This window comes from Pelophylax lessonae (assembly GCF_965119305.1).
Source record: "Pelophylax lessonae genome assembly, chromosome: 9".
Classification (NCBI taxonomy): Eukaryota; Metazoa; Chordata; class Amphibia; order Anura; family Ranidae; genus Pelophylax; species Pelophylax lessonae.
The window spans coordinates 242,909,560-242,929,065 of record NC_138776.1 but is presented as its reverse complement, the minus strand read 5'-3'; the positions used below and the strand labels follow the sequence as shown (position 1 = coordinate 242,929,065).

Sequence of the window (19,506 nt, the reverse complement as noted above, 5' to 3'; positions counted from 1 at the left end):
TGAGACTGCAACATTATCATAATTAATTCAACAAACAACAAGCCCAAAACCTAGCCGAATACACATTCCTAGAAGTGTGAACACACTTAACCTCTAAATAGATAAAAGCAGGAGACATAGGCTCTCAGACAGCCCGTCTACATATACAACACACCTTATTAGAACTGTCAATACACATCACCCTAGTATACCAAAGCTGAGTCTTATGTCATTAGCATCTGTTTAGTCTCTCTTGTAACAGGCAGCTTTTAGGCCTGTAAGATTGATCCCAGTCTGAGTCCGTATCTTGGGGTGACATGGATTTGAGTCCAAAGCAACACTACTCCCATTGTCCCCCACACAGAGGTGCACTCCCCTACAAGCCAGGGCCCATAGTCCGTTGGCAGGAGGCTGGCCTCCACACCCCTCCAGTAGCACGTGGCGAATGTTCCAGTAAATGGGCGTTCGTCGCCCCACCAGCCCAGCAGAGTTGGATAGGGAAGTAATGTGTGTTGGGAATTTGTTAGTAATTATTAGCACCTGTGATGCCTCTGACTCGGTTGTAATTCACACCTGTATTCCTGAAAGATGAGGCCTCTCTCTCTATCTCTAAAACTAGTGTCTATTTTAGTACTTTTCATAAAGGCTTTACATAACCTTAGCAGATGAGAGGAATTTTCCGATCAGCACATAGGACTCTTTAGTGTCTATACTGGTGAATGTCCTTGAGACTGGTGAATGTCCTTGAGTTATCTTTGATTGCCACTAATAATACAGAAGGTAAAAAATCAGGACATGAACTTACAAAGAAACCATGTAGTCTCACTCTCTAAGTAGTGCCCACCCATCCACTTAAGGTATTCCCCAATGCTTTGTAGCAGGTTTTCTAGACCTTGAGCCTAAGATGGGTCTGCCATTGCTACCGGTGACACTTCCAACACATTTGAATTGTGACCCCAGGTGTGAGAACTGAGACAATGACCATTCCGGCGTCTTTGGTTTGTTTGTTTTATTGTATTTAGGGGATGGGAGAAGGGAATGAGTGGGATACTCCTCTGGCTCAACTAGGTACATTTTGGGGCACTTGAAGAAAAATGCCTGTTAGCGCTGCCTTGACGCCAGCTGAATGCCAACCAGCGCTTCCTGACGCCCAAAGATACTGTAGTACTGAAACTGTGCTGGAACCTCGACTTTAATTCAGAAGATCCAGGACTGTAGAACACTTGACTCCTGACACTGCTTTAGCTCAAAAGTCACTGAACAGCTCCCTCCAGCCCTGCACTGGCTGAGTTAGCTCTGTGTAGATACTTGTGCTGCTGCAACTCTTAACCTTATACACTCCACACTGTACACTGACTGTTCAGGGCTCAAACTGCAGACGTCCCGTTTACACTTCAGGGTCCTCTCACTAGGTACCCCCTCTAATACTTCAGTGTCCTCTCACTAGGTACCCCCTTTACAACTAGCTGACTCCTGGATCCCTAGAACCTTCTCCGGAGTGGTCCACTCTGACACTAGGCAGACCCCCAGGGGCAGTCCACAGTACTCACGACCTTTGTAGGCTTTCCTGGAACTGGACCCCTCTCTATCTCTGCTGGTTCTTGGCACACCGGATCCCTCTGCAGCTCAGCTTCACTCTCTTTGGATTCCAGGGCCGCCACCTGGGACATCCACTTCCTCTGACAGGAGGAGAGCTAGCCGTACTCTGCTTCCTACCAAAGACACCACGTCATGCGCCCCCTTCAGACTTATATCCACTCCCAGAATCCTCTGCGGCAGAATCTGCCTTCTGGGATAGTTACAAGCCTGAATGTGTCCCTGATTGGGTTTCCTCCACTGCCCAATGAGAAGCCTCTCATAGAGCCAGCGGGGAGACCCCCCTCTCAGCAGACACACCTGAGAACCATGACAACCTACTCAAATCATGGCTCTGCTGTTAGGCAGCCAAAGCCCACTATACTTTACCTAGCACCTACCTGTAGGGTGCTACAGCTTAAAGGTATCTACCTTTCTGTAATGGGGGAAACGCAGTCTATCCTCATGCAGAAAATGGTGTTGGTTAGTCTCTAGCAATCAACATTTCACATCTACTAGTCTGAATGGCTGTGCAAATTGATGCAAATTGATGACTTATGTTTCTTTCTTTAACCGCTTGCTGCCCGCCCGCCGTCATATTACGGCGGAGAGGTGCGATTATTGTTCTGGGCCGCCGTCATGTGACGGCGGCCCATTCAGCAGGGCAGGCGCCCGATCTTGTGCGCGCCGCCCTGCACTGCCGGTGTCGGCGTGTCCCCGGGACACACCCTGTCACCGGCAGGGGGGAAACAGCCAATGGGCATGGCTGTTTCCCACGTGATCGGCTGTGTTCCAATGACGCAGCCGATCACAATAGAGGAGCCCACAAGATGACCGCGCATGCGCGATCTGGAGCGTGCAGCGCGGTCATGTCGGTGGCTCTGTGTTCCCTAGGAACACAGCTAGTCACCGGCACTAGTAAACAGTCACTGACAGTGACTGTTTACTCTGTGATCGGCTGTGAATCCATTCACAGCCGATCACAAAATGTAAACACAGAGCAGTAACTCACTGTTACTAGCTCTTCTCCCCTCACACAGTTTCCAGTATGAGGAGAGCAGAGCTAGAAACAGTGAGTTACTGCTCTGTGTACCTGTCACAAAGTAAAATCACAAAAATAAAGGTCCACACACAGTCCTTTGTCCCCCCCCCCCAATTGCACCTGTCACCCAACAGTCACCTCATCAGTGCCCAGAAATTGACACCCATAACGTTCACATGTGAGCGTAGCGATTGCGGGTAGAATCACAGTGATTCTACCCGCGATCCGGAAACCATTGCAAATCGCGGGGCGCCTGTGCGTTGCCCATCATTTGCAATAGCACCCCAAATCCTGTGCGATGTTGCTGTGATTTACGCCTGCCGAATGGCGGTAACATCGCGCAAACAACGCATGACGCCCAAAAAAGGTACAAGAGTTTCTTTGGGGCGTCATGCGTTGTTTGCGCAATGTTACCGTGATTCGGCAGGCGGAAATCACGGCAACATCGCACAGCGTTTGGGGTGCTATTGCAAATAACGGGCAACGCACAGGCGTCCCGCGATTTGCAATGATTTCCGAATCGTGGACAGAATCGCTGTGATTTTGCCCACGATCGCTACGCTGACATGTGAACGGAGCCTAAAGTGCACCGGTTACCAGAGAGTGCCATCAGTACCGCCGTGCACCATCGCCCGTCACCTGTCACCCATCGGTGACCATCGCCCGTCACCTGTCACCCCATCAATCAGCGTCACCTATCACCCCATCAGTCACCGTCATCTGTCACCCTATCAATCATTGTCACTTGTCACCCCATCAGTCATCGTCACCTGTCACCCCATCAGTCATCGTCACCTGTCACCCCATCAGTCATCGTCACCTGTCACCCCATCAGTCATCGTCACCTGTTTGCCATATACATGCAACCACTTACCGCCTAACGACTATATGCGTCGGCCATTAAAAGCTAAATACTGGGGTTATGGCAGCAGATAGCTGCCATAACCCCGGTATTTTTTTTAAACGGCAGGCGGTCGGCTTTCAGATAAGGGTGGTCCCAGTGGCGGATTCGCCGCAGAATTACCCTTACGGTGCAGGGGAAGAGGTTCCCCCCCTCCCGCCGCGTCCCAGATGTTTTCCCAGCTTACCGGACCCGCCGACAGCGGGGAAAACTATCCGGTCCCGGATCCTCAGAGCAAGATGGCCCTCACTCGACTCTATGGTCTTGGAGGACCGGAGCTACGTCAAAAGTCGTTGCCTAGCAACCGGTTTAAAGGGCCGTTGTTTTTTTTTTTTTCCTTTTTCAACATTTTTTTTTTTTTTCTTTTTTAGTGTAGTTGTGAGGTGTGAGGTCTTTTTGACCCCAGATCTCACAATAAAGAGGAACTGTCATGCCTATTTCTATTACAAGGGATGTTTACATTCCTTGTAATAGGAATAAAAATGATCAAAACATTTTTTTTTTTAAACTGTGTAAAAATAAAAAAAATAATAAATATAATAAATAGGAAAAAAAAAATTAAAGCGCCCGTTAGAGCGAGAGCAATAATTTGAGCCCTAGACCTCCTCTGTAACTCTAAGCTGGTAACCTGCAGAAATTTTTTAAATTTTGCCTATGGGGATTTTTAAGTACCAATGTTTGGCGCCATTCTGTGAGCATGCGCAATTTTGAAGCATGACATGTTGGATATCTAATTACTCGGCGTAACATTGTCTTTCACATTATGGAAAAAAATTGGGCTAAATTTACTGTTTTCTTATTTTTTAGTTAAAAAAAGTGAATTTTTTTCAAAAAAATTGCATTTGGAAGACTGCTGCGCAAATATGGTGTGATAAAAAATATTGCAACGATCTCCATTTTATTCTCTAGGGTCTCTGCTAAAAAAAAAAACATATAATGTTTGGGGTTCTAAGTAGTTTTCTAGCAAAAAAAAATGATTTTAGCTTGTAAACACCAAGTGTCAAAAATAGGCCCAGTCTTAAAGTGGATAAATGGACAAATTTGTTTAAAGTGCTACTTGAATGTTAGGCCTCTGTATGTGGCTAGGCTGTGTAAAAGTGTTAAACATGTGGTATCGCCATACTCAGGAGGAATAGCAGAATGTATTTTGGGGTGCAATTTTTGCTATGTACATGCTATGTGTTAGAAATATTGCATAAATGGACAGCTTTGTGTAAAAAAAATGCATTTTCATTTTCTTTCCACAGTTTCCAAAAACTTGTGGAAAAAAATGACACGTTCAAAAGACTCATGCCTCAAAAATTATACGTTGGGCTGTTTGCTTTCCAAAATGGGGTCATTTTATGGGGGTTTCCATTGTCCTGGTGCTCCAGGGCCTTCAAAAGTGCAATAGGTTGTCAGGAAATTATATGTGTAATTTGTGTTTCTAGAATGCCGGACGGTGCTACTTGGATGTTAGGCCTCTGTATGTGGCCAGGCTGTGAAAAAGTCTCACACATGTGGTATCGCCATACTCAGGAGGAGTAGTAGAATGTGTTTTGGGGTGTAGTTGCAAGTATACATATGCTGTGTGAGAGAAATAACCTTATTAATAACCTTGTTAATTAGTGTTGAGCGAACACGGACTGTATTATTTGTGTTCGTACCGAATAATTGGATTTTTGTTACCCGAACACGGACCCGAAAACTTTACTGTATGTTCGGGTAAAAATCCGTGTTCGGTCATTTTATTTCCGGGTTTTTATGTATTGGCGCGCTTTTAATGGCGGGCTTTCAACAGCCAATCAACAAGCGTTTAACTGGTGTGCCTTAAGCCATCCCAGCCATGCCTACAAATGTATTAGTAGCTGTGATTGGCCATCTGAAGCATGTGACCAAGTCTTTATAAGTTCGAGACCGAGCGCCGCTGCGTCATTCTGCTGTAGTACAGGGACAGAGCACACATCATACGTGCTGGCTGCTGATTAGGGACAGACAGGCAAAAATCATATTGTGTCCGAAAATAATTCAGGGACAGGTCGGAGTGCTGCAGGCAGGGCGAGATATCAGGGCATTTTAGGGAGAGGCTGGAGATAGGCAGGGTTCTACAATCGATTTTGCTGTATGGGGGGTTTGCAGTGCCGGCAGTGACCGATCTTATCGATCCTTTTAGGGCCAGGCTGGAGATAGGCAGGGTCAGTGTTCTACAATCGATTTTGCTGTGTGGGGGGTTTGCAGTGCCGGCAGTGACCGATCTTATTGATCATTTTAGGTAGAGGCTGGAGATAGGCAGGGTCAGTGGTCCACATCGATTTTGCTGTGTGTGGGGTGATGTGAACACAATCTTTTTGCCCGCTGAGGAGGAGGGAGAAAAAAGTATTTTTTATCAGTCAGTTGTGTGCAGCGTTTTTCCTTCAGTGCTGCTGTGCTGACTGTGATAATACACTGCTGTGTTCACATGTGCTATTATTGAGTGATTTCAAAAGTTATACACTTTTTTCTATTCCAATATTCAATATACACCCTTGGGTTAAAAAAATTAAATTGTGGCATAGTCTGTACTAATCTTGTTAAAAATTGCAAACTTAAAAGGGGAATTTTCTTTTTTTTTTCCCCCCATAGCCTGCAGCAGAGCTGACTGATATAAGACACTGCTGTTCACATGTGCTATTGATAAATCACCAATTTTATATCATATTTTCTATTCCGCTATTCAATCTACACCCTTGGGGTAAAGACAATTAAATTGCGGGATAGTCTGTGTCGGTACGTGTGAGATACACCTTTCCAATTTTTGGGGCGCATCTCATACTGCCGAGGATTGCAGGGTGCTTCAGTGTGCCTCCTGCCTGTTCCGAACTCCTCCTACTCCTCATCCTGCCTTTGGGGGTACAAAAAATAGTAATCTGGGCCTAGTCTGGTTCTGTACGTGTGAGATACATACACCTTTTGATATCATATTTTCTATTCCGCTATTTAATCTACACCTTTGGGGTAAAAACAATTAAATTGCGGGATAGTGTGTGTCGGTACGTGTGAGATACACCTTTCCAATTTTTGGGGCGCATCTCATACTGCCGAGGATTGCAGGGTGCTTCAGTGTGCCTCCTGCCTGTTCCGAACTCTTCCTACTCCTCATCCTGCCTTTGGGGGTACAAAAAATAGTAATCTGGGCCTAGTCTGGTTCTGTACGTGTGAGATACATACACCTTTTGATATCATATTTTCTATTCCGCTATTTAATTTACACCTTTGGGGTAAAAACAATTAAATTGCGGGATAGTCCGTGTCAGTACGTGTGAGATACATACACCTTTTGATATCATATTTTCTATTCCGCTATTCAATCTACACCTTTGGGGTAAAAACAATTAAATTGCGGGATAGTGTGTATCGGTACGTGTGAGATACACCTTTCCAATTTTTGGGGCGCATCTCATACCGCCGAGGATTTGAGGGTGCTTCAGTGTGCCTCCTGCCTGTTCCGAACTCCTCCTACTCCTCATCCTGCCTTTGGGGGTACAAAAAATAGTAATCGGGGCCTAGTCTGTGTTTGTACGTGTGAGATACACCACCGTTTTGTAAAATTTTTCCTATTCCGCTATTCAATATACACCCTGTTTGAGTGTAAAAAATTAAATTACGGCATAGTCTGTATCGGTACATGTGAGATACACCTTTTTAAATCTGTTTGGCGCATCTCCTTCCACCGCCGAGGATTGCAGGGCGCTTCAGTTTGCCTCCTGTTCCCAACTCCTCCTACTCCTCTTCCTCATCCTGCCTTTAGGGTACAAAAAATAGTAATCGGGGCCTAGTCTGTGTTTGTACGTGTGAGATACACCGTTTTATAAAAATTTTCCTATTCCGCTATTCAATATACACCCTTTTGGGGTAAAAAAAATTAAATTGCGGCATAGTTTGCATATTTGACTGTGAGATACACCCGTGCGATACTGTTGTTGTTTTGTTCCGCTATTCAATAAACACCTTTCTAGGGCAAGATCATAAATTACAGAAATATGAGGAGACCGTCAAAAAGGGGCCGTGGCCTGGGTCATGGTGCTGCTGGTAGAGCTCCTGTTGCAAGGAGAGGACGTGGTCGATCTGTGCCAGCTACACGCACAAGTGAAACACCTTCCTCAAGTGTGAGTAGGCGACAGAACCTGCAGCAGTATTTGGTAGGGCATAATGCGCCTCTAGAAGTGATGAGGCCAGAAGAAGTACAGGCGATAGTAGATTGGGTGGGAGACAATGTGAAGGAACTGGAGGCACTGTCAGCAACCCAGTCTACTGCAGAAAGGTCAGAGTTGGCACCTGCAGCCAATGTCCAACCGTCTTTCACCTCACCCCCTTGCAAATCAGGCAAGCAGTCTGAGCCCCAAGTCATACAGCAGTCTCTTCTTCTTTTGAGTGCAGCGATGCCCAACCACTTATTTCTCAAGATGAGTACATGGAAGGACCATCGCAGCACGTCTCCGATGATGACGAAAGGCAGGTGCCAACTGCTGCGGCATTCAGAATTGTGTAGACCACAAGGAGGGCAGGGGTAAAGACTGGGTGGAAGATGATGTGGAGGACGATGAGGTCCTCGACCCCACATGGAATGAAGGTCATGCAGGTGACCTGAGTAGTTTGGAGGAAGAGGCGGTGGTCGCATAGAGCCACTAGCACAGCAGAAGAGGGAGCAGGGTGCAGAAGCGGAGCGGCCGTGCCCTAGACACTACGCCTGCTACTGCCCAACGCAGCAAGGGAACGAGCGCACCAAAGCCAGCTCAAAGGAGTTCTCTAGCGTGGAAGTTCTTCAGAAAATGTGCTGATGACAGGACACAAGTGGTTTGCACCCTGTGCAATCAGAGCCTGAAGCGAGGCATAAACCTTCTCAACCTGAGCACAACCTGCATGATCAGGCATGTAAGTGCAAAGCACGAGCTGCAGTGGAGTAGACACCTTCAAAACCAAGAAAGGTCTCTGGCTCCTCCTGCTTCTTCTTCTGCTGCAGTCTCGGCCTCTCCATCCACATCTGTAGTGATACCGGCACCTGCCACCCCGCAAACAGACGATCTGTCAGCAACACCACCACCTGGGTCACCAACCATCTCCACAATGTCCCGTGGAAGCGTTCAGCTTTCCATCTCCCAAACACTTGAGAGGAAGAGGAAGTACCCCCCTAACCACCCGCGATCCCTGGCCCTGAATGCCAGCATTTCAAAATTCTTGGCCTTTGAAATGCTGTCATTCCGTCTGGTAGAGACGCACAGTTTTAAAAACCTTATGTCGATGGCTGTCCCACAGTACGTCGTGCCCAGCCGCCACTACTTTTCCAGGCAAGCCATCCCTTCCCTGCACAACCAAGTGGGGGAAAAAATCAGGTGTGCACTGCGCAACGCCATCTGTGCCAAGGTCCACTTAACTACCGATACGTGGACCAGTAAGCACGGTCAGGGGCGTTATATCTCCGGCACACTGGGTAAATGCAGTGGCGGATGGGCCTGAGGCGGATAGCAATTTGGCGCATGTCCTTCCACCACCGAGGATTGCAGGGCGCTTCAGTTTGCCTCCTGTTCCTAACTCCTCCTACTCCGCTTCCTCATCCTCTACCGCCTCCTCATCCGGTCAGCGTAACACCTTCACCACCAACTTCAGCACGGCCAGGGGTAAACGACAGCAGGCAGTTTTAAAACTTGCCTGTTTGGGGGAAAAACCACACACCACGCAGGAGTTGTGGAGGAGCATGGAACAGCAGACAAATGAGTGGTTGCTGCCAGCGAGCCTCAAGCCCGGCCTGGTGGTGTGCGATAACGGGCAAAATCTCATAGCAGCTCTGGGCCTAGCCGGTTTGATGCACATCCCTTGCCTGGCGCATGTGCTGAATTTGGTGGTGCAGAGGTTACTTAAAAATTACCCCGATATGTCAGAGCTGCTGCAGAAAGTGCGGGCCGTCTGTGCGCACTTTCGGCGTTCTCACCCTGCTGCTGCTCGCCTGTCAGCGCTGCAGCGTAACTTCGGCCTTCCCGCTCACCGCCTCATATGTGACGTGCCCACAAGGTGGAACTCCACCTTGCACATGCTGGAAAGACTGTGCGAGCAGCAGCAGGCCATAGTGGAGTTTCAGCTGCAGCACGCAAGCGTGAGTCGCTCTGCGGAACAGCACCACTTCACCACCAATAACTGGGCCTCCATGCGAGACCTGTGTGCCTTGTTGCGCTGTTTTGAGTACTCCACCAACATGGCCAGTGCCGATGACGCCGTTGTCAGCTTAACTATCCCACTTCTATGCCTCCTTCAAAAAACAATTTGGGCGATGATGGAAGAGGATGTGGCACAGGATGAGGAGGAGGAGGAGGAGGATGAAGAGGTAACATTTCCAAGGCTTTCAGGGCAGTCATTCGCAAGGGGCTCCAAGGGTGGGTTCCTGCACACACAAACGCCAGGGACACAATTGTCCAGCAGGGGCACAGTTCTGGAGGATGAGGAGGATGAGGAGGAGGAGATTGAGGAGGAGATGGAACCATGTTCACAGCAGGGTGGCACCCAGGCCAGCTCATGGCCATCACTTGTGCGTGGCTGGGGGGATACAGAGGACACAGACGATACACCTCCCACAGATGACAGCCTTTCGTTGCCTCTGGGCAGCCTGGCACACATGAGCGATTACATGCTGCAGTGTCTCCACAACGACCGCCGAGTTGCCCACATTCTAACTTGTGCTGATTACTGGGTGGCCACGCTGCTGGATCCCCGTTACAAGGACAACGTACCGTCCTTAATTCACTCACTGGAGCGCAATCGCAAGATGCGCGAGTACAAGCGCACGCTGGTAGACGCGATGCTGCTGGCATTCCCACCTGAATGCGGGGCCACAGTGGAAGCACAAGGCCAAGGCAGAGGAGGAGGAGGAAGAGGTCGCCAACGCAACAAGGGCACCGCCAGCACCTCATAAGGCAGGGTTAGCATGGCCGAAATGTGGAAAAGCTTTGTCATCACGCCACAACAAACAGCAGCACCAGCAGCTCATATGGAACGTCTTAGCAGGAGGCAGCATTTCACCAACATGGTGGAGCAGTATGTGTGCACACGCCTACATGTAGTGAATGACGGGTCTGCCCCCTTCAACTTCTGGGGCTCCAAATTGGGCACATGGCCTGAGCTTGCCCTTTACGCCTTGGAGGTGCTGGCGTGCCCTGCAGCCAGTGTATTATCTGAACGTGTATTTAGCACGGCTGGGGGCGTTATCACAGACAAGCAGAGCCGCCTGTCCAGAGACAATGTGGACAAGCTCACGTTCATTAAAATGAACCAGGCATGGATCCCACAGGACTTTTCCGTACTTTGTGCAGAATAGAGATGGATACCGACCTTACCCAGCCATTGTTCTATTTTTGCTCTTTCTCACTCTTTTGGGGTGTACCCTCATTTAAAATGACTGAAAAAAAGCAGTGTTGGCTACCTCGTCCTCCTCCACCGCCGCTTCCACCTACACCACCCATAGGTGTGCGCAGCCTATTGCATTAGGGTGTGCACCCCAAAGTTTAAATACACATGCATGTGTTTGCCTACATGTACATGGCCCCGGTACATTACTCTCCCTGCTGGCAAAGTGAAATAGAAGTGTGTGGCACTTCTCTTATGGCAGAGCAGGTCTGAGGGAGATCTTTCCCATCTCCTCACTGGCAAACAGAGCGATAATGCTAATGTGCCCTAGGTGATTAGGGTGTGCCCAGGCACACCCGGCACACCCTGTATGCACGCCTATGACACCGCAACATCCACCACCTCCTCAACCTCCCTCCTACTCCATATGGGCCTCGTCCTTCACAGATGAAGAACATTGTTTTATTTTTCTGTTTAAGTTATTTCCCTATCCACATTTGTTTGCAGAGCACTTGCCATGCTCTTAACTAGGGATGATCGAACTTTTGAAAAGTTCGGTTCGACCAGAACACCCGAACTTCACGAAAGTTCGGTTCGGATTTCAGAACCCCATTGAAATCAATGGGACCCGAACTTCTGTAATCAAAAAACACCATTTTTAAGCCCTAAAACCCAATAAATGCCCCTAAAAAGTGCCTAGGGTTCTGGGTCATGCCCCAGGGACTATTAATCACACAAAAAAAAGTTCTTAAAAATTGTCATTTTTGATAAAAAAGCCAATTATTGAAAAATTAAAAAAAAAAAAAAAAAGAGATTTTTTTGATTTTTACTTTGGATTTAGTATCTGGGGGGTCTAAAAGGTGTGCATGTGAAGTTTCAGCTCTGTAGCATGTCCAGAACCATGAAAAAAAAAAAGATAATTTTTCAGTAGAACAGGGATGTGGTTCGGGAGCCTTCTTTAACTTTAACACCTATATGATCTTTTTTTCTGGTTCTGGACATGCTACAGAGCTGAAACTTCACAGGTACACCTTTTAGACCCCCCAGACACAAAATCACACAATAAAAAGTTCTTAAAAATTGTCATTTTTGATAAAAAAGCCAATTATTGAAAAATTAAAAAAAAAAAAAAAAAAAAGAGATTTTTTGATTTTTACTTTGGATTTAGTATCTGGGGGGTCTAAAAAGTGTACATGTGAAGTTTCAGGTCTGTAGCATGTCCAGAACCAGAAAAAAAAAAGATCGTTTGTATTAGAAAACTTTAAGCACAGGAATATGGCTTCTCTGCTGTAACACCTTGCCGGTTTAATAGCAGGCATTTTTTTGGGTTCTTTGCAGTCAGGAAAAACATCTGAACTTGTGTATAGTGGTACTGTGCACAAGTTCTGATGTTTTGCCTGCCTCCAAAACCCTCCAAAAAATGCCAGCAAAAACACACCTGGGCATTTTTTTTTTTGACGCTAGCGTTTTTTTGGCATTTTTTGGGGTTCTTTTGAGGCAGGCAAAACATCTGAACATGTGTATAGGGGGGATATATAGACATATATGTCTGAATATATACCCCTAGACATATATAGGTGTGATAGTAGCAGAAATAAATGCTTGCGCTAATGAAATCATTTACAGTAATATATTTCTGCTACTATCACACCTATATATGTCTAGGGGTATATATTCAGACATATATGCCTATATATACACCCTATACACATGTTCAGATGTTTTGCCTGCCTCAAAAGAACCCCAAAAAATGCCAAAAAAACGCTATCGTCAAAAAAAAAAAAATGCCCAGGTGTGTTTTTGATGGCATTTTTTGGGGGGTTTTGGAGGCAGGCAAAACATCAGAACTTGTGCACAGTACCACTATACACAAGTTCAGATGTTTTGCCTGCCTCAAAAGAACCCCAAAAAATGCCCAAAAAAACGCTAGCGTCAAAAAAAAAAATGCCCAGGTGTGTTTTTACTGGCATTTTTTGGGGAATTTTGGAGGCAGGCAAAACATCAGAACTTGTGCACAGTACTACTATACACAAGTTCAGATGTTTTTCCTGACTATATATGTCTCGGGGTATATATTCAGACATATATGCCTATATATACACCCTATACACATGTTCAGATGTTTTGCCTGCCTCAAAAGAACCCCAAAAAATGCCAAAAAAAACGCTAGCGTCAAAAAAAAAATGCCCAGGTGTGTTTTTGCTGGCATTTTTTGGGGATTTTGGAGGCAGGCAAAACATCAGAACTTGTGCACAGTACCACTATACACAAGTTCAGATGTTTTTCCTGACTGCAAAGAACCCAAAAAAATGCCTGCTATTAAACCGGCAAGGTGTTACAGCAGAGAAGCCATATTCCTGTGCTTAAAGTTTTCTAATACAAACAATCTTTTTTTTTTCTGGTTCTGGACATGCTACAGACCTGAAACTTCACATGCACACCTTTTAGACCCCCCAGATACTAAATCCAAAGTAAAAATCAAAAAATCTCTTTTTTTTTTTTTTTTTTTTTAATTTTTCAATAATTGGCTTTTTTATCAAAAATGACAATTTTTAAGAACTTTTTTTGTGTGATTTTGTGTCTGGGGGGTCTAAAAGGTGTACCTGTGAAGTTTCAGCTCTGTAGCATGTCCAGAACCCCAAAAAAAGATCATATAAGTGTAAAAGAGGGGTCCCACCATCCCTGCTCTACTGAAAAATTATCTTTTTTTCTGGTTCTGGACATGCTACAGAGCTGAAACTTCACAGGTACACTTTTTAGACCCCCCAGACACTAAATCCAAAAAAAGTCATGCCTGCCTCCAAAAATGCCCGATAAATGCAAGAAAAAGCGCCGTAGAGAAGCCGTATTCCTGTTCTAATAAAAATTATAAGAAAATGCTAATTTTTGGGGGGTTCTGGACATGCTACAGAGCTGAAACTTCACATGTACACTTTTTAGACCCCCCAGATACTAAATCCAAAGTAAAAATTAAAAAATCTCTTTTTTTTTTTTTTTTTTTTTTTTTTAATTTTTCAATAATTGGCTTTTTTATCAAAAATGACAATTTTTAAGAACTTTTTTTTGTGTGATTTTGTGTCTGGGGGGTCTAAAAGGTGTACCTGTGAAGTTTCAGCTCTGTAGCATGTCCAGAACCATAAAAAAAAAGATCGTTTGTATTAGAAAACTTTAAGCACAGGAATATGGCTTCTCTGCTGTAACACCTTGCCGGTTTAATAGCAGGCATTTTTTTGGGTTCTTTGCAGTCAGGAAAAACATCTGAACTTGTGTATAGTGGTACTGTGCACAAGTTCTGATGTTTTGCCTGCCTCCAAAACCCCCCAAAAAATGCCAGCAAAAACACACCTGGGCATTTTTTTTTTGACGCTAGCGTTTTTTTTGGCATTTTTTGGGGTTCTTTTGAGGCAGGCAAAACATCTGAACTTGTGTATAGTGGTACTGTGCACAAGTTCTGATGTTTTGCCTGCCTCCAAAACCCCCCAAAAAATGCCAGCAAAAACACACCTGGGCATTTTTTTTTTGACGCTAGCGTTTTTTTTGGCATTTTTTGGGGTTCTTTTGAGGCAGGCAAAACATCTGAACTTGTGTATAGTGGTACTGTGCACAAGTTCTGATGTTTTGCCTGCCTCCAAAACCCCCCAAAAAATGCCAAAAAAAACGCTAGCGTCAAAAAAAAATTTTTTGGGGTTCTTTTGAGGCAGGCAAAACATCTGAACATGTGTATAGGGGGTATATATAGGCATATATGTCTGAATATATACCCCTAGACATATATAGGTGTGATAGTAGCAGAAATATATTACTGTAAATGATTTCATTAGCGCAAGCATTTATTTCTGCTACTATCACACCTATATATGTCTAGGGGTATATATTCAGACATATATGTCTATATATACCCCCTATACACATATTCAGATGTCATGTCTGACATCAAACATGTCCTCAAAAAAGCACTGGCAGTGGCAGCCCCTGCAGCATTAAAAAATGCTTGCTGGTGAGAAGCCACATTCCTGTCCCGAAGCAGAGAAATGATCATTTCTCTATAGCGGTCACCCTGCTATGGAAGGGTTTTGTCACCCTGCCATAGCAGTCACTGTCAGTTAACCCTACACTACACTACGGTCCCCTGACACTTAACACTTTCCCTACAGAAACTAAATTTTTGAAGCTAACTTAAGTGTAAAGGAGCACTCTAACTACACTAGATATCCCTTTCCTCACACTAAAAATAGCTACATGACACTTTTAAAGTAAAATTAACAGAACTGCTTCCACTCTCTTCCATGTCCAGTATAACAATGCTGGGAATATGGCGGGGCGATCTTATATACTGGGGGGCGTATTCACTAATGATTGGTCTAGGGACCCCCTAGTCACTCCAATCACATTCCTAGCATTCTTCTGCCCCCTCAATTGGCTTTTGCTAATGGTTCTGGTCCAATCACGGGCTTTTAAAGCCCATTTCCTGAAGCATTGCATTTTGGGCGGTTCTGGTTGCCGAATTCCGAACTTTTTGGGCAAAAAGTTCTAAATTCGGCCGAACCTCGAACACCCAATGTTCGGGCCGAACCGATGGTGGACCCGAACCGTTCGATCATCCCTACTCTTAACTACGTTTTGCTGCCATTTGCAGCACTCTAGCCCTTTCCATTGGTGTTTTAGAGCCATTTTAGTGCCTGAAAGTTCGGGTCCCCATTGACTTCAGTGGGGTTCGGTGTCCGGGTAAAGTTCGGAAAAAGTCCAGGACACGGACCCGGACTTTTTTTTCAAGTTCGGCCGAACCCGCCATCCAGGTGTCCGCTCAACTCTACTGTTAATACGTCAATTTGTAAAAAAAAAAAAAAAAAATCTTCATTTTGCAAAGAGTTGTGGGAAAAAATTACAACTTCAAAAAACTCACCATGCCCCTTATTAAATACCTTGGAATGTCTACTTTCCATAAAGGGGTCATTTGGGGGGCATTTGAACTTTCCTGACTTTTTAGTGTCTCAAGAAATGAGATAGGCCTTCAATACATCAGGTGTGATCAAGTGTGATACATTTTCAATGATTAGCACCATAACTTGTGGACTCTATAACTTTCACAAAGACCAAATATTATATACTTATTTTACCAAAGATAAGTAGCAGTATAAATTTTGGCCAAAATTTCTGAAGAAAAATTACTCATTTGCTAAATTTTATGACAGAAACAAAGAAAAATGCGTTTTTTCACAATATTTTCAGTCTTTCTTTATTTATAGCAAAAAAAATAAAAAACCCAGTAATGATTAAATACCATCAAAAGAAAGCTCTATTTGTGTGAAAAAAGGACACAAATTTTTTATGGGTACAGTGTTGCATGACTGAGTAATTGTCATTCAAAGTGTGAGAGCGCTGAAAGCTGAAAATCAGTCTGGGCAGGAAGGGGGTGAAAGTGCACTGTAGGCAAGTGGTTAAAGTTTTTATTTGTCTTATAAATGGATACATAGAAAACCTTGACCTAGGCTGTGATGATGAGCATGTCTACATGTCAACACTCAAAAGCTTGTAAATTCATCAATACCTTCAGTCCAGCTGATGGTTTTCAATTTAGGTCATTTATATATCAAGTCCTGATAAAGTGGCACCCCCTATGTCCACCAAACACATTGGCTGTATATGGCTCCTCCATTTGTTTGGAATGAGCAGTGCACCTTAGTCATGGTCAAGTGAACTGCTCTACACTACAAATCCCATAGTCCATGGACCATCTCAGGAGTGAGAGAGAGAGGGGGGCTTTGTTCCTAGATACAGCAGGACCATTGAGAACAAATGTAGCCACTTTAGTAGACACTCTAGAACAAGGTCACCGTGTAACCATGGAAGGTTTTCCATGAAGAAATTACAACAGTCACAGTATTGTCCATTACCTGTCATTTATTATCATTGTATTAAGGTAAATGCATGCAGCAGGAAGGGGCAGGGAACAGCAGGGGTGCAAAAAATGGCAAGGTGGGTCCAAACATGGTGAGATGATTGAAGGTTGTATGAAGGTTTATAGTGTATAACAACTGAATAACCCTATCAATGCAAATTGTGTATCTTGAAAACTCCCTGTAACACCTGATATTTGACGCAAGATGGCAGCACTGCCTATGAGACTATTACAAATCTGAAATTCTCATGCAATACTCAAGACTGGTCACTAGGTGGCAATAACACCTACAAGAATGTTACTGTGAATACATATAAGTTGCTTGAACCTGAACTTTAACTTTTTTTTCAATTATGTTCATTTTGTGAATTCTGTTAACTAGAGTTGAGCGGACACCTGGATGTCCGTGTTCGGCGGGTTCGGCCGAACTTGAAAAAAAAGTCCGGGTCCTTGCCCTGGACTTTTTCTGAACTTTACCCGGACACCGAACCCCATTGAAGTCAATGGGGACCCGAACTTTCAGGCACTAAAATGGCTCTAAAACACCAATGGAAAGGGCTAGAGTGCTGCAAATGGAAGCAAAATGTAGTTAAGAGCATGGCAAGTGCTCTGCAAACCAATGTGGATAGGGAAATAACTTAAAACAACAAAAAAAAACAGAAAAATAAAAAAAAATTCTTCATCTGTGAAGGACGAGGCCCATATGGAGTAAGAGGGAGGTTGAGGTGGTGGTGGATGTGGCGGTGTAGGTGGAAGTGGCTGTGGATGAGGACGAGGTAGCCAACACTGCTTTTTTTCAGTCATTTTAAATGAGGGTACACCCCAAAAGAGTGAGAAAGATCAAAAATATAACAATGGCTGGGTAAGGTCGGTATCCATCTCTATTCTGCACAAGGTACGGAAAAGTCCCGTGGGATCCATGCCTGGTTCATTTTAATGAACGTGAGCTTGTCCACATTGTCTCTGGACAGGCGGCTCTGCTTGTCTGTGATAACGCCCCCAGCCGTGCTAAATACACGTTCAGATAATACACTGGCTGCAGGGCACGCCAGCACCTCAAAGGCGTAAAGGGCAAGCTCAGGCCATGTGCCCAATTTGGAGACCCAGAAGTTGAAGGGGGCAGACCCGTCATTCACTACATGTAGGCGTGTGCACACATACTGCTCCACCATGTTGGTGAAATGCTGCCTCCTGCTAAGACGTTCCATATGAGCTGCTGGTGCTGCTGTTTGTTGTGGCATGCTGTCAAAGCTTTTCCACATTTCGGCCATGCTAACCCTGCCTTCTGAGGTGCTATCGGTGCCCTGGTTGCGTTGGCGACATCTTCCTCCTCCTCCTCTGCCTTGGCCTTGTGCTTCCACTGTGGCCCCGCTTTCAGGTGGGAATGCCAGCAGCATCGCGTCTACCAGCGTGCGCTTGTACTGGCGCATCTTGCGATCGCGCTCCAGTGAGTGAATTAAGGACGGTACGTTGTCCTTGTAACGGGGATCCAGCAGCGTGGCCACCCAGTAATCAGCACAAGTTAGAATGTGGGCAACTCGGCGGTCATTGTGGAGACACTGCAGCATGTAATCGCTCATGTGTGCCAGGCTGCCCAGAGGCAACGAAAGGCTGTCCTCTGTGGGAGGTGTATCCCCCCAGCCACGCACCAGTGATGGCCATGAGCTGGCCTGGGTGCCACCCTGCTGTGAACATGGTTCCATCTCCTCCTCCATCTCCTCCTCCTCATCCTCATCATCCTCCAGAACTGTGCCCCTGCTGGACAATTGTGTCCCTGGCGTTTGTGGGTGCAGGAACCCACCCTCGGAGCCACTTGCGAATGACTGCCCTGAAAGCCTTGGAAATGTTACCTCTTCATCCTCCTCCTCCTCCTCCTCATCCTGTGCCACATCCTCTTCCATCATTGCCCGAATCGTTTTTTGAAGGAGGCATAGAAGTGGGATAGTTAAGCTGACAACGGCGTCATCGGCACTGGCCATGTTGGTGGAGTACTCAAAACAGCGCAACAAGGCACACAGGTCTCGCATGGAGGCCCAGTTATTGGTGGTGAAGTGGTGCTGTTCCGCAGAGCGACTCACGCGTGCGTGCTGCAGCTGAAACTCCACTATGGCCTGCTGCTGCTCACACAGTCTTTCCAGCATGTGCAAGGTGGAGTTCCACCTTGTGGGCACGTCACATATGAGGCGGTGAGTGGGAAGGCCGAAGTTACGCTGCAGCGCTGACAGGCGAGCAGCAGCAGGGTGAGAACGTCGAAAGTGCGCACAGGCGGCCCGCACTTTCTGCAGCAGCTCTGACATATCGGGTTCATTTTTAAGGAACCTCTGCACCACCAAATTCAGCACATGCGCCAGGCAAGGGATGTGCGTCAAACCGGCTAGGCCCAGAGCTGCTATGAGATTGCGCCCGTTATCGCACACCACCAGGCCGGGCTTGAGGCTCGCTGGCAGCAACCACTCATTTGTCTGCTGTTCCATGCTCCTCCACAACTCCTGCGCGGTGTGTGGTTTTTCCCCCAAACAGGAAAGTTTTAAACTGCCTGCTGTCGTTTACCCCTGGCTGTGCTGAAGTTGGTGGTGAAGGTGTTACGCTGACGGGATGAGGAGGCGGTAGAGGATGAGGAAGTGGAGTAGGAGGAGTTAGGAACAGGAGGCAAACTGAAGCGCCCTGCAATCCTCGGTGGTGGAAGGACATGCGCCAAATTGCTATCCGCCTCAGGCCCACCCGCCACTGCATTTACCCAGTGTGCCGTTAGGGAGATAT

The 19,506-nt window shown here is 46.0% G+C and overlaps 2 protein-coding genes across 2 annotated transcripts in view; both read right to left on the bottom strand.

The window, feature by feature from the left end:
* Nucleotides 1–19,506, bottom strand: part of LOC309564342 (uncharacterized protein) — a gene marked incomplete at its 5' end in the record, with an annotated part of 150,245 nt that overhangs the window by 48,824 nt on the left and 81,915 nt on the right. The window lies entirely within an intron of this gene.
* Nucleotides 16,744–19,506, bottom strand: part of LOC309562523 (bone marrow proteoglycan-like) — a 48,045-nt gene continuing 45,282 nt past the window's right edge. Inside the window, exon 5 of the transcript XR_014225636.1 lies at nt 16,744–16,766. The gene's annotated coding sequence lies outside the window, so the exon portion shown is untranslated. The remainder of the gene's footprint in view (nt 16,767–19,506) is intronic.